The sequence below is a fragment of the Rana temporaria genome, chromosome 9 (genome assembly GCF_905171775.1).
Source record: "Rana temporaria chromosome 9, aRanTem1.1, whole genome shotgun sequence".
Lineage (NCBI taxonomy): Eukaryota > Metazoa > Chordata > Amphibia > Anura > Ranidae > Rana > Rana temporaria.
In genome coordinates, this window is record NC_053497.1 from 41,685,041 (window position 1) to 41,700,192 (window position 15,152).

General features: G+C 38.5%; 1 protein-coding gene and 1 long non-coding RNA gene across 2 annotated transcripts in view; one reads left to right on the plus strand and one right to left on the minus strand.

Annotated features, from left to right (window-relative positions):
* LOC120913392 (calpain-2 catalytic subunit-like) overlaps positions 1-15,152 on the plus strand; it is a 68,547-nt gene that overhangs the window by 5,278 nt on the left and 48,117 nt on the right. The gene's annotated exons all lie outside the window — the stretch shown is intronic.
* On the minus strand, positions 7,345-14,186 carry LOC120913394. The gene is made up of 2 exons (XR_005743509.1): positions 12,980-14,186; positions 7,345-9,089 (listed from the first exon to the last, which is right to left on the minus strand). It is a non-coding gene; the product is annotated as an uncharacterized LOC120913394 (long non-coding RNA).

The following is a 15,152-nucleotide window of genomic DNA, read 5'->3' on the forward strand; positions in this document are numbered from 1 at the left end:
GCTGTGGAACCCAAGGGGTTAATCAGTGTGTAAAAGGACTGTTTGATCCTGTCTTCTCTGATCCTCCCCTTCTTCCCACAGTCCCCAATCCATCTGCTAATAGTACAGAGCCTTGAAGGGTACTTTGCACATGCTCAGTTTGGGGTGTATTGCTAGGATTTTTTTCTCTTAGGAGGGTGCATGTGAGCGAAACAGGGTTAATCGGCACTGTCCAATCAGAAGGTCAAACGTCATGCAGCCTCATGGGATAGTCGGAGGAGAATGAAAACTCCTACTACAAACTTTACCCAGTGCTCCGCCATACACTGATAGAAGTCACAAAACTGCTATAAACTTCTGATGAGAAAACAGCGATAAAACCAAACACATTAAAACCAATGAAATGTATTTATACATAGAGATAGCATAAGTACCTCAATCTGTTTTTTTTTCATATTGGCACTACAGGTCAGGGAGCTTCCAGTTCATCTCCACCTTTTAGCAAAGCAATGGTTAAATCCCTTGCTGGCCACTGCCATCTTCTTCCTAGCTACTTAATGGTTCTGGATTTTTGGCCTCTTGATTGGCCATTGGTGGAATGACGTTATCCTGCACATGCACATGGGAGTCAATCGTTCTGGCAGCCGGCAGTTGTGCTTTGGCAGGAGCAAATACAGTTTGCATTCTGTAGAAGACTGTAAGCAGGCAGGTAAATTTTCTTTAGTTTTTAAATGGTAAATACCATATATACTCGAGTATAAGCCAATCCGAATATAAGCCCAGGCACCTAATTTTACCACAAAAAAATGGGAAAACGTATTGACTCGAGTATAAGCCTAGGGTGTCCATCTGCATGTCTCACTTTGCCTCACTGTGTCCATGTGCATGCCTCACTGTACCCATGCCTCACTGTGTCCATGCCTCACTGTGTCCATGTGCATGCCTCACTGTACCCATGCCTCACTGTACCCATGCCTCACTGTGTCCATGCCTCACTGTGTCCATGACTAGACTTACGTTTAACATGGGAGTATATAGAAGGGGTCCCCGGGTTAGAAAAATCGGTGCTCCATGGCTGTAGGTCCCCCAGACAGCAAACTTTGCACGCTTGAAGAGGAGAACTGGGGCTACATGTGTACCTACCCGGCCGGTACCGCGTCCCCAAAGTTACCTGGAGAAATTACCATTTAACATGGGAGTCTATGGAAGGGGTGCCCGACTTTGAAAAATCGGTGCTCCCAGACAACAACGGACAGTACCGGGTCCCCAAAGTCCGGGAGATCAGGCGCCAAAAGGTGACTTGAGTTTAAGCCGAGGGGGCATTTTCAGCACACAAAAAATTTGCTGAAAAACTTGGCTTATACTCGAGTATATATGGTAGTTCTGTTTAATGCCACACCATACACATTACAATCTGATTGCATAATCTCCTTTTTAAGATGACCATACCTTACGCAGTATTACTTTTCAATCACTGTAAATATCTTTACTAAAACTATATAATGTGGGACCCTACCTAAACTGTCCATCTATCAATGCAATTTGTAGTCAGGCCCTTGTACTACATTAGTTGTACAATCAGATTATATTGTAGATTATATTGTAGTGATGAGTTGTAGATTCACCAACAACTGTGTAGCGTGTGGGCTTTATTTAACTGGATATAAATTAAATACATTGTTTAAGGGGTTGTAAAGGTAAAAAAAGAAATCCCTAAATGGCTTCCTTTACCTTAGTGCAGTCCACCTTCACTTACCTCATCCTTCCATTTTGCTTTTAAATGTCCTTATTTCTTCTGAGAAATCCTCACTTCCTGTTCTCCACACAGTAATGCAAGGCTTTCTCCCTGGTGTGGAGAAAGCCTCTTGAGGGGGGAGGGGGCGAGCAGGAGTGTCAGGGCGCCCACTAACACACAGCTCCTTTCTCTATCGGCAAAGTAGAGCGTCCTGACCCTCCTGCTCGCCCCCTCAAGAGGCTTTCTCCACACCAGGGAGAAAGCCTCGCATTACTGTGTGGAGTTACAGACAGAAGAACAGGAAGTGAGGATTTCTCAGAAGAAATAAGGACATTTAAAAGCAAAATCGAAGGATGAGGTAAGTGAAGGAGGACTGCACTAAGGTAAAGGAATCTATTTAGGGATTTTTTTTTTTTGCCTTTACAGCCCTTTAAACTGGGCATATTTGGGCTGTTTGATTGATCAGCCCGCTGGCTGAAAGAAAAAAAACAAAGAAAAAAAAAAGGAACGGATTCCCTCATCTACACAAGTGAGGTGGATGGAGGAATCCTCTCCGCTGTGAAATTTTATTCTGACAGCTGGATTCCTATATTGTCTGAATACACTGATCAGTGATGCAGCCGCTGATTAAACTAAAAATTTCCAGCATTCCCATTCAACAATAGTTGATTGGAGATCGACTTCTGTCGAGTGGGAATGGCCACAGATGAACAAAATTCGACCGATCCCTGCTAAACTGGACGAGTTTTGATCCATCCATAGCCAGCTTTAAACTTCATAGTTGGTAATTCTTAAGAAGATAGCAAGATTGTAATGCTTTCCTGCTGAACCGGCTGAGACATGTACCGTGTATGGCCTGTGGCAGGCGCAGCACTTTGAAGTGCCTTAATGCGCTATAGCATTAAAAGAATTTAAAATTCATTGCATTGCGGGCGGTATTACCGCGGTTTTCCATTGATTTCAATGGGAAGGCGCGGTATAGGAGCGGTAAACACACCGCTCCTATACCGCTCCAAAGATGCGGCTAGCAGGACTTTTGGAGCGGTCCTGCTACCGCACCGCTTCAGTGTGAAAGCCTTCGGGCTTTCACATTGAAGCCTGCAGGGCATGATTTTTTCATGCGGTATAGCAGCTCTATTTTTAGCGCTGTACCGCATGAAAAATGCCTCAATGTGAAAGGGGTCTAATTCCTCTAGATCCGTTCTATGGAAGCAGTAGGTTTAAAGAGCACACCAAACTCTTGAGATAACTTCTTTATTAACTTCAGCTTTTCTTTATATGCAACACTGACAATTTCGCAGCAGGCAGTCCATGTACAAGTATGTGTTGAATAAAGTATAACAAATGGCAGTTCAACTGTTCAATCTTGTCATTCTGCATAAAATGGTAGCTATATTTCTTTCTTCAGTATCTGTACTCACTTTAAGTTATTTAACTACTACAGATCCGCGCTATCGTCAAAAGACGTCTGCAGCGCGGACCTGAAGTGCCGGGAGGACGTCTTTGGACGTCCTATTGTTTACATTACCCGCGCCACGATGTCCGCCGGGTACACGCAATCGGCGGTGACAGCAGGGACGTGGAGCTCTGTGTGTAAACACAGAGCTCCGCGTGCTGTCAGGGAGAGAGGAGACCGATCTGTGTCCCTTGTACATAGGCACACAGCATCGGTCACCTCCCCCAGTCAGTCCCCTCCCCCCACACAGTTAGAACACACCCAGGGAATACATTTAACCCCTTCCTCACCCCCTAGTGTTAACCCCTTCCCTGCCAGTCACATTTATACAGTAATTGGTGAATTTTTATAGCACTGATCGCTGTATAAATGTGAATGGTCCCAAAATTGTGTCAAAAGTGTCCGATATGTCCGCCGCAATATCGCAGGCCTGACAAAAAAAATCGCAGATCTCCGCCATTACTAGTAAAAAATAAAAAATAAATCCTAAATCTATCCCCTATTTCAGGTATATGCAATTAGCGGACCTCCAGCTGTTGCAAAACTACAAGTCCCATCATGCTTCTGCCTCTGGGTGTCATGCTTATGGCTGTCAGAGTCCTGCTATGCCTCATGGGAGTTGTAGTTCTGCAACAGCTGGAGGTCCGCTAATTGGTTATCCCTGCCCTATTTTGTAGGCGCTATAACTTTTGCGCAAACCAAACAATAAACGCTTATTGCGATTTTGTTTTTTTTAACAAAAATATCTAGAAGAATACGTATGAGCTTAAACTGAGGGAAAAATATATATTTTTTTAAAAAAATTGGGATATTATTATAACAAAAAGCAAAAAATATTGTGTTTTTTTCCCCAAATTTTCTGTCTTTTTCTGTTTATAGCACAAAAAATTAAAATTGCAGAGATGATCAAATACCACCAAAAGAAAGCTCTATTTGTGGGGAAAAATGATAAAAATATAATTTGGGTACAGTGTTGTATGACCGCGCAATTGTCATTCAAAATGCGTCAGCGCTGAAAGCTGAAAATTGGTCTGGGCACGAAGGGGGTTTAAGTGCCCAGTAATGAAGTGGTAAAACACTTTAGGATCTCTCTGAGGCTTAATCGATAGTTTTACTCGCTCTATGTTGCTGTTTGCAGTTTGAAATTTGATGTTTGGTAGCATATTTGCTCTGATGTTTGGTGTGAAATTTGCTCGTTTGGTGGAACTATTTTGGCCACTTGCTTCCATAAAACAGAACTCTGACTGGTGTGTGTGTCTGCTCAGATCTTCTCTCTCTCTCTGGTGTATTGAGCTCTAACAGCTCTGCTAGGGAACTTTCCAGACAGAATGAGTGTAAGGCTGGCTGTGATTGGCCAAGACTCTTGCTGTGTCACAAAAGCTTAACTCTATGCTTTTTGGTTTCAATTCTGCTGGGTCTTGGGCTTAACTTACAGTCACACAACAATTCTTAAAAGGCATATTCTCTCTTTTTGCTTCTGTGAACGCAATATACAACTGTTATATGACATCCATATATAAAGTCACAGTAAATAGCTCTGCTCTAGCTGTATATGCATGTAAGTCACATTAGCAACCTAGGACAGGTCTTAGCTGGCCAGCTACATGGCCGGCCTAACACTAGTTGGAGTACAGAGCAGAGTTATACCTCATCAATGTACTGGTGCTACTTTCTCCAGGAGCAGGTGGTAGACCAGGCTGTGTTGCTCAGCAGCAGTACAATCTAAAGGGAGTGAACTTTTTGGCTATCAAAGAAAACGCTATGTCTGGCACAAACCCAACACATCACATCGCCCAAATAACACCATCCCCACAGGGAAACATGGTGGTGGCAGCATCATGCTGTGGGGATGTTTTTCAGCAGTCGGGACTGGGAAACTGGTCAGAGTTGAGGGAAAGATGGATGGTGCTAAATACAGGGATATTCTTGAGCAAAACCTGTACCACTCTGTGTGTTTGAGGCTAGGACGAAGGTTCACCTTCCAGCAGGACAATGACCCCAAATACACTGCTAAGGAAACACTTGAGTGGTTTAAGGGGAAACATGTAAATGTGTTGGAATGGCCTAGTCAAAGCCCAGACCTCAATCCAATAGAAAATCTGTAGTCAGGCTCAAAGATTTCTGTTCACAAGTGCAAACCATCCAACTTGAAGGAGCTGGAGCAGTTTTGCAAGGAGGAATTGGCAGTGGTAAGATGTGGCAAGATTATAGAGACTTATCCAAAGCGACTTGGAGCTGTGATAACTGTAAAAGGTGGCTCTACAAAGTATTGACTTTAGGGGGGTAAATAGTTATGCACATTGACTTTTTCTGTTATTTTGTCCTATTTTTGTTTGCATCACAATAAAAATAAAAATCATCTTCAAAGTAGTGGGCATGTTCTGTAAATTAAATGATGCAAATCCTCAAACAATTCCAGGTTGTGAGGCAACAAAACACGAAAAATGCCAAGGGGGTGAATACTTTTGCAAGGCACTATAGAGTGTATAGTATAGGGCTTACCTGATTAGATACAAAGTGATCAGGTTTTCTAAGTAGACCCTCTTTTTGGATATTTTGGTAAATCTAATGCCGCGTACACACGATCGGTCAAACCGATGAGAACGGTCCGATGGACCGTTTTCATCGGACCAAACCGATCGTGTGTGGGCCCTATCGGTTATTTATCCATGGGTTAAAAAAAGCAATCTTGTTTTAAATTTAACCGATGGATACCTAACCGATAGGAAAAAAACGATCTTTTGTAGGCACGTCCATCGGTAAAAAATCCACGCATGCTCAGAATCAAGTCGACGCATGCTTGGAAGCATTGAACTTCGTTTTTTTCAGCACGTCGTTGTGTTTTACGCCACCGCGTTCTGACACGATCGGTCCATCAGACCGTTTTCATCGGATGGACCGATCGTGTGTACAGGGCTTAAAGGAGAATGTACAATCAGATGGTAATGTACTTGGCCAGCTTTCAACTCCATTTTTTTTTTTCTCTAAATAAGGTTGGATGTAGTTTTGGAACTACTTCCACCCTCAGGATTGTCTGTCAGTCGGCTGTCACATAAACAGGCACTCTTGGTTCTCATACAGTGGAAACGAGTTCATCAAGACAGCTCTGGATGTAGCTTATCGAACCCAAAACAATAGCGACATTTCAACCAGAATAATCAGCCTTTCCCTTGATGAGATCTGGTGTCTGACAATATTTGTTGTCTGCAGCTGCCAGCTGCTGGACACAAGATTATCACCTAATAAAGTTGCAAATGACAGGATCCGGCAGCATAAACACCCTTTAAATAAATTGTGAAGAGTTTGTAGGTTGTTTGTTAAACAAGCATAGAAATGTGTTAATTTTACCTGAACCAGTTTAGCCGGACCTGTTCCACCCACACAATGCCTCAACCTTACTGTTACAATAAAGGAGTTGGTAGTAATGTTTAACATTTACATTATTTATAACTGTTTTCAGAGCTCAGTCATGACCATATCAGGTAAAAGTGTCATGAAAGACGTAATTGAGTACCAAAGGCTGGACCTGCAAACAGTGGCAGAACAATAGCCACAGTAGTCCACATGCACATGCATAAGAGGGGTGGCCCATTAGGGAGGATGTTAAGGAAAAATAAACTGTAAACTTTCCAGTATAGAAGGGCTGAGGTCATACCTCAAAAATTTCCTTCTGTGCTTCAAATACTATCCCTCGCTGACATAAATGCGGTCTCCATGACTTTTCATACGCAGATTTTCATTTGCAGTTTTGGAAAACCTCTTGACATTTGGGTATGAAAAACTACTCCAGGATCCTTCAAAGCTTAAGAAGGGGTTAGCTGCTTTTCCTGTTTGTTCACTAGTCAACTGAACTTGGAAAAGGATTTCTAGGACAAGGTTGTGATGCTTTGCCAGCTCCTGGCTTACACCTGCGACAATCAAAACATTGTCCAAATAATGGCAGTGCCTTACCCTCAAAGACGAATTACTGCCACTACTGCCTTCAAAATGTTCAAAAAGTTTCTTGGTGCCGTGGCCAAATTTAAAAAATGGCAAACGCCTAAACTGGAAGTGACAGCCAGTCACTGCAAATCTCAGATGTCTCTGGTGTTGCACACTGTAAGAATGTAAAATTAATAACTAATATTCTTATAGCTTCAAGGGCGTATCTGAATGAAGATCATTCATAGTCAGGTTGATTTGAAAATAACGTGTGAGTTTATTGTCACACAGGTGGCATCACAAACACAATGAAAAATAGTATAAAGTTCAGTTTAGCGTAGATGAAAATATCTGGAATTGGATCGATAGTATTGTAGCAAGCTTATAAAAGCATGTGAGCAGCATCAGGCATGTTGTCTTCTGAGATTTTCCAAAGTGATGCAGGAAGAAACAGGAAATGACGTTTGACTTCTGGCTTCAGCTGTTCTCCTAGTCAATATGTCAGTATGTCAGTGTTGTCTTTCAAAGAGGGTGCGAATAAGTGTGTCTTAGTTTAAGTGTGTATCAGTGTGTCATGTAAGTGTGTCCAGCCTTCTTTAAAGCAAAGCTTAAATATATGTTACAAGTGAACGTCATGACCTCATACGGCCCAGGCTTAGACCCTTGTATGGCAAATATTAATATCTGCTAGGTTCAGCAATATGAAGATCTTAGCACAGAGTCGTATGGAGTTTGATTGACAGGCACACATGTGACACTCTATACTTAGAGTAGTGTGCTTGATGATGCAATGTCATAGAACATATATTATCAGCTATAAAGCTATAACTTCATTAAGTAACTATATACCAATACATACTAGTATAAATACGATTTTACTAAACTAGCTTAACAATAGATATGAACTAGTATATTATTGATATCACTACGTAAATACAGATCTATTCTGAATCTATTTTTGTCAACCTACACCAGGATTCCTTATATGTCATCCTCAAATTGGCTATCCGTAATGCTCAGTTTTGGATAGAAGAATTATGTCATATCAATTGATCAAGGTCATTCATTCATACCTAATTATTATGATTAATCATAAATCAAAATATGTTTTGCAAGCTTGCCATGAATTGCCGAATTATGAATTTGGAATAATATTCTAACAATCCCCCCTGAATTATGATTAATCATACTAAATCATTTAATACACACATACATACATTCATATCTCATTTTCTCCACCTTGTATCAAACGATTGGACACGATATTCCTCAGAACTGAAGCAACTAGAAATTTTCCTTTTCCTAAATGCTTTTCTCTTTACTTTTAACTCTTCTTAGATCTATCTAATCAAAATCTTACCAGAAATAATGGTATAGATTTTAAAATGTATAACATAATGATGACTAATATCAATAATTATTAATATTAATAATAATAATAATAATGAAAATTATTATTATTAAAATAAGTAAATAATGCAATAATATATTTCCATATATGTGCTCAAATAATATTTTAGCTCTTTGGAAATATACTTTATACTCTAAAACTTTCATCACTTTCCATAGTTCTATTAATAATATCTTTCTTAAGTTATGAACAAAAAATGTTCTATTAACTAGAATGAGTGTGCTAACATTCAATATGTGAATAAATAAAAATAAATAAAAATAATAATCCTAACTTCATGTGAACATTAATATCATAATAATTGGATAATCAAAAAATGTATATGTATATGTGGACAAATGTTTCAGTCCTAAATTGTTTATCTATAGTAGATAGATAATGTTCCTTCCGATTAATGTTTCTTCATGAAATGTCTTTAAAATGTCTTCTTCAAGTTCCGTTAGAAAAACCTTGATGAATAAGATAAAATAGTTCATAAATATGAAATATAAATCTTTTGTCAATATATCTTCTTTAACTTTGAATTTCTCTTTGCTCTTTATAGAAGCTTGTTATCCTCCATATTTGTTTGATTTTAGATGCCATATCTGTAAAAGAGAGGCAGTATCATTACTCAGGAATAAAATATTTATATTAATTCTTATACATTTTGATATTTTTCTCAACAAATATTAAAACATTATGAGACAATTACTTTGTGAATTTGTTAAAACTATATGTGAAATACTATCTCATATTTTCCTTCAAAGAGATTTTCTGTGTGACTATGTACTTCTATATACTTCTGTGTATTGTCCTTATTCTGACTAAAAATAACCTAAATTATAAAATATATGTACTGTGAGGTTTAGGTATGTCAGGACGCAATATTTCATTTTTCCGGTCATGATACAAATTCTATTTCTAACGAACAAAGTTAGATTTCATATCACCCCAGAGATGACAATGGACTATGCCTTTGTTCTCACCTCTAAACGATTAGAAATATGCGTAACTGTATTCTGTGTTGGAGTTCTTACTTTAGTGTCAGAGTGTTCTGCAAGTACTTCAATGCATTTCTCAGCTCTTACGCTGGAAATCTGAGATAAAGACTTCTCAGCTACAGCTGTATAAACATGTGCTGGTGTAAATTTCTGTAGATGTCTTTCGTTCCCATCTATCTGAATGTGTATTTGTAATAAAGCTCTGAACCATAAAGGATATATTTTCTTAATTTCACTAAAATTACCTTCCTCAAAAATACCTTTTAATGAACAGTCAGGTGTCCGTACAATGGTTTTGTTTGATTTCACTATGCTCTCTGTAACTTTAATTGCATAGTAAACACTTAGAAGTTGCTTCACACCTGGCTCAAAAGTTTTTTCCAAAAATGATAAAACTCTGGAGAAATAGGCAATTATTTTCTCCTTACCTTCTTGTAACTGAAACAATGTTACTGAGATGGCATTCTCAGATACATGAGTTTTCAAAACAAACGATGTTTCAGAACAGACCTTTATTGTACTTAATGCTGGAGCATTCTGCAAATCTTTTTTCAACACTTCAAAAGCATTTTTCTCATTTGGACCCCACTGGTCAACTATATTACCTTTATTCCTTAAAAGATTATATAGTGGATTAACTTTTTCTGCGAAACAATGTACAAACTCTTTGCAATAATTTATTTTATGCAAAAATTTATGCAATGCCTTGTAAGTTGTTGGAGTTGGGATAACAGTAATATCCCTAACTGTTTCTTGCAACAATTGTCTCTTTCCTTGACTAATTTGCATGTGAAGGAATTTCACTTGACTTTTCATCAGCTGAACTTTTGTTGTGTTTAATTTTAAACCTTCAGCTTGTAACATCATAAACAATTCAGACAAAAGAGCCATATGTTCATCGATATTCTGAGTACTCAGCAAAATCGTATCCACGTGCTGACAAATGCAATCTGGCCTAGAAAATTTAGAAAGTATTGTTGCTATAGTTTCATGAACTATACCATCACCTATACCTAGATCAGGTATTAATCGAGTGAACGTATAAGTCTCTTTTCTGAATGTGAACGCAAGTTTGTATTGACAACTTTTAGTTAAAGGAATGGAAAAATGGCTACCAGCGATTTCTAGTACAGAAAACACTTTGTTCTCAACATTCAAATGTAATTTTATGTTAGATTTATCAGGAAGAACTGGGCTATTTGTGATTTGTTTATCCAATGTTCTTACGTCAACTGATAAAGAATATGAATTATCAATATTTTTGATAGGCCAAATACAGTTATTTACCACTGATTTAGCTTTCTTTACAATTCCAAGTTGTACAAATTCTTGAATAATATCAGAAAGTGGACCAATTGATTCTGGTGGTAACTCACTCTGATCAAGAGGTTCTGGATCCTTTCCTTCAATATTTAATTCGGCACTTTTCAAAGTTCCAAAGTCATTTTTGAACTTTGACCACAAACTTGGAAAAGATTGTACCACTTCCTTTAAAGCACAATTTTCATCAATATCAGGCCACTTTTGTTCTGTAGACATATTGGTAACGGAACCAACATTACTGTATACAGAGGGATCAATCAGCACTGATTTGGGCCTAGATGGATCTTTCCAAATACTTTTATTAGCCAAATCAATCACCCACTTTTGTTTATTGATAACATCAATGCCAAGTATATTCTCTGCTTCGTGACAGACCCAAATGTTAATATTAGTTTTCACTAATCCAGGTACTTCAAATGTTACATTGGATACCTGTCTAGCAGTGGAATTACCTGTATTATTAAAACCCACTATATTACACATAGGAGAATTTGGTTTCACAGGTATGTTTTCTTTGATAAGGGTAATCTCAGATCCACTGTCTAAGAGACAATTAATATGTTTACCATTTATCAAACATTGTAAATATGGTCTCCCATTCTCGTCCAAAATAATTGGTGCTACATATTGTAATGGCAGAGAAATTGAATCCGGGTGTGATTCTATTTTTGGCAATGGCAATAAACCTTCTTTTTCAGTGACAGCTCCTTTTGCCATATTGTCTGAACTACTGTGAACAGTCAAATTACTGATCTGTTTGACTTCAGTGTCATAAGGCAATTCAGTCAAAATGTTATCTTGACATGAAAAATCAGGTTGCACAAAAGCTGATTTTTCATACTCCATATCTTTAGTTCTTATTTGTAAGTCACTCTTAAACTTAAAGCAATGTTTTTTCATATGGCCAAATCCATGACAGTAAAAACACATCATGGGGTCGTCTCCTTGACTCACTTGACTGCACCTGTCCTTGTCATTCCTGCTAAGACCTGTCGTTTCTGACACGTCTGTAGCCTGACTATTTTTGTCACATTGAATAATAGAAACCTCGTGTGCGAGACTGCTTTGATTCAATTGTCTCCTAATTTTGTCAATGAAACTTACTATAGCATTTAAATTTTGACGTTCCTGTACTATGGCCACTGAAGTTGGGTCAAGGTATTTACATTTTTTTATGAAAGCCATTTTTAAACCTGGGTCAGTTTCATCATCTACTCCAAATATCATTTCATAAACCTTGCAAAATCTTGTTTTAAACCAAAATGGATCTTCTTCTGCAGTAGTCTGTAATAGGTCTAGCATTTCTATGGTCGGTTTTTGTTCACCGGTCATACATAGCAATAATAGTCGCAATCTATCTGTGGCGTCATTTTGACCTTCATCATCACTAACAAGTGAATGGATTCGTTTAGCAAAATTAACAGGAATCCACAACTGAAAAATGTAATTGCGTTGATCGTTTGAAAGATTAAAACGATCTGCAAACATTTCAAATAAATCCCAATTAGAAAATACAGTAGCCTCAACGTCATAAATAGGAAAGTCTTTTAGAACCTTCATCAACTGATCATGAATTTGCAATTTAAGTTTTGCAGTCCTACATAATAAGTTTTTATGCTTCATTTCCATTTCATCAGTAGCATCAACATTCTCTATTTCCGAACTTTCCGGAAAATAAGATTGTAGCTTTGACTTGGTTTCAACCTTTTTGTCATCTGTATTTATTACAGCAATCTGTTTACTGTCATTTTGTAACTCTGGCAAAATCATGTTTTTAGATCCTAATTGTTCCTCAAGATTTTCTATGTAATTACACAAAATCTCACAGTTAGAACAACTGAGAGCATCCTGGGACACATTTTCATGTATTCCTGTGTTCTGTACATTATTTGTCTCTGTCTGGTTTAGTGTACACACATTTTTGGCAGGTAAAATATCAATAATCATCTTATTAAATATTCTTACCAATTTCAATACATTACTTATTTTCTTACGTAATTTATTCACAGTAAACCTGGATTTGTCTATCTGGACATTGGAATTTAAGCATTCTTGGTACATATACAACCACAAGTGACTGTCATTTGGATAAAAACACACATCTTTAAATTCTAGCTTACTATCTCTAGCTATTTCATCTATAAAATTCATAATTTTTTTTTTTTACTCACCGTTATTAGAAGGATTTCTCGTCATCAACCGGCTGTTACTGGACTGTTGTCCACATCTGACGCGACACAAACGCCTCTTGCTTGATAGGTTCTGAACCGTCTTTTTTCTCGAGACTTGAATATTCGCAAAGACTGCGCCAATCTCTCCCCCCCTCATCAAGGGTCGAGATTTCCGTAAAAATAGAGATAAGACAGTACTTTCTTTGGCTCGCCACTGTAAGAATGTAAAATTAATAACTAATATTCTTATAGCTTCAAGGGCGTATCTGAATGAAGATCATTCATAGTCAGGTTGATTTGAAAATAACGTGTGAGTTTATTGTCACACAGGTGGCATCACAAACACAATGAAAAATAGTATAAAGTTCAGTTTAGCGTAGATGAAAATATCTGGAATTGGATCGATAGTATTGTAGCAAGCTTATAAAAGCATGTGAGCAGCATCAGGCATGTTGTCTTCTGAGATTTTCCAAAGTGATGCAGGAAGAAACAGGAAATGACGTTTGACTTCTGGCTTCAGCTGTTCTCCTAGTCAATATGTCAGTATGTCAGTGTTGTCTTTCAAAGAGGGTGCGAATAAGTGTGTCTTAGTTTAAGTGTGTATCAGTGTGTCATGTAAGTGTGTCCAGCCTTCTTTAAAGCAAAGCTTAAATATATGTTACAAGTGAACGTCATGACCTCATACGGCCCAGGCTTAGACCCTTGTATGGCAAATATTAATATCTGCTAGGTTCAGCAATATGAAGATCTTAGCACAGAGTCGTATGGAGTTTGATTGACAGGCACACATGTGACACTCTATACTTAGAGTAGTGTGCTTGATGATGCAATGTCATAGAACATATATTATCAGCTATAAAGCTATAACTTCATTAAGTAACTATATACCAATACATACTAGTATAAATACGATTTTACTAAACTAGCTTAACAATAGATATGAACTAGTATATTATTGATATCACTACGTAAATACAGATCTATTCTGAATCTATTTTTGTCAACCTACACCAGGATTCCTTATATGTCATCCTCAAATTGGCTATCCGTAATGCTCAGTTTTGGATAGAAGAATTATGTCATATCAATTGATCAAGGTCATTCATTCATACCTAATTATTATGATTAATCATAAATCAAAATATGTTTTGCAAGCTTGCCATGAATTGCCGAATTATGAATTTGGAATAATATTCTAACACACACCGATTGGTATATGGAAGTATACGTCCGGCAAGTCGATTGACTCTGACAAGTCCTCATGCTGAACTATCGCCATGACTGTTTACACAGACAAAATCTTGCACCTTTTCGTTGCGTATGTACTCATTTGATTTCTTCAAACCCAGACAGTAGGGAAAGCTCCTGAAGCCTTTGGTGCTAGAAAGAATGGGGATAAACCCCCAGATTTGTTCTTTTGGTGGCACCAGCACTATGGCCCTGTTGCAGTATAATTCTTATACGTAATCTTGCATTAATTATTTCTTCTCGAGATCTGTTGGTCATGAATGAAAGGATTTTCCAAATGTCTGGCAGCCTGCTCTGGATTGGATTCCATGTACACAGGAAGTTTGGGCCCCTTCATTGTGATCTGGTAAATTTTAGCCTGGCCTATTAGATTTGGCCTCCTGAACCCTTCTGAAGATCGACCGATTTGAGCAAAAAGACAGCTGCTAGAAGAAATGTCCAGAATGTGGTCACAGTCTGTCACTCGCTTCATCCAACGCTTTGCCAAACAACAACACCCTATAATGGAGAATGTTGCAAAGGGCATGGCCTCCCATTGACACCAATAATGTCAATACCCCACGCCGCCTGTCTACCTGCCCTCTGTGACATCATGCACCGTCGCTCTGACTGAAGACAAAGCCAGGAGAGCGCCACGCTGCCTATGCAAGACAGGAAAACCACAATGGTGACATTGTGCTATCCAAGCAACTTTGCCTGCGACCTGGCACAAGGGATACCCAGTTTCAGGAGGCTTCACCGTCCAACGTTCTGGGTCTTCCAACTCCATGAGAGGCTGAACATGGAGGGGCGGTGCGGTAGGAGGAATATACTTGCAGGAAACAAAGTACTTACCACTGCAATCCACAGGTTGCCTGGAGCAGATAAAAAAAAACACGTCAGTGGGGGAGGGGCTTTCTTTTATTCAGCTAGGAAAAGGTGGTCA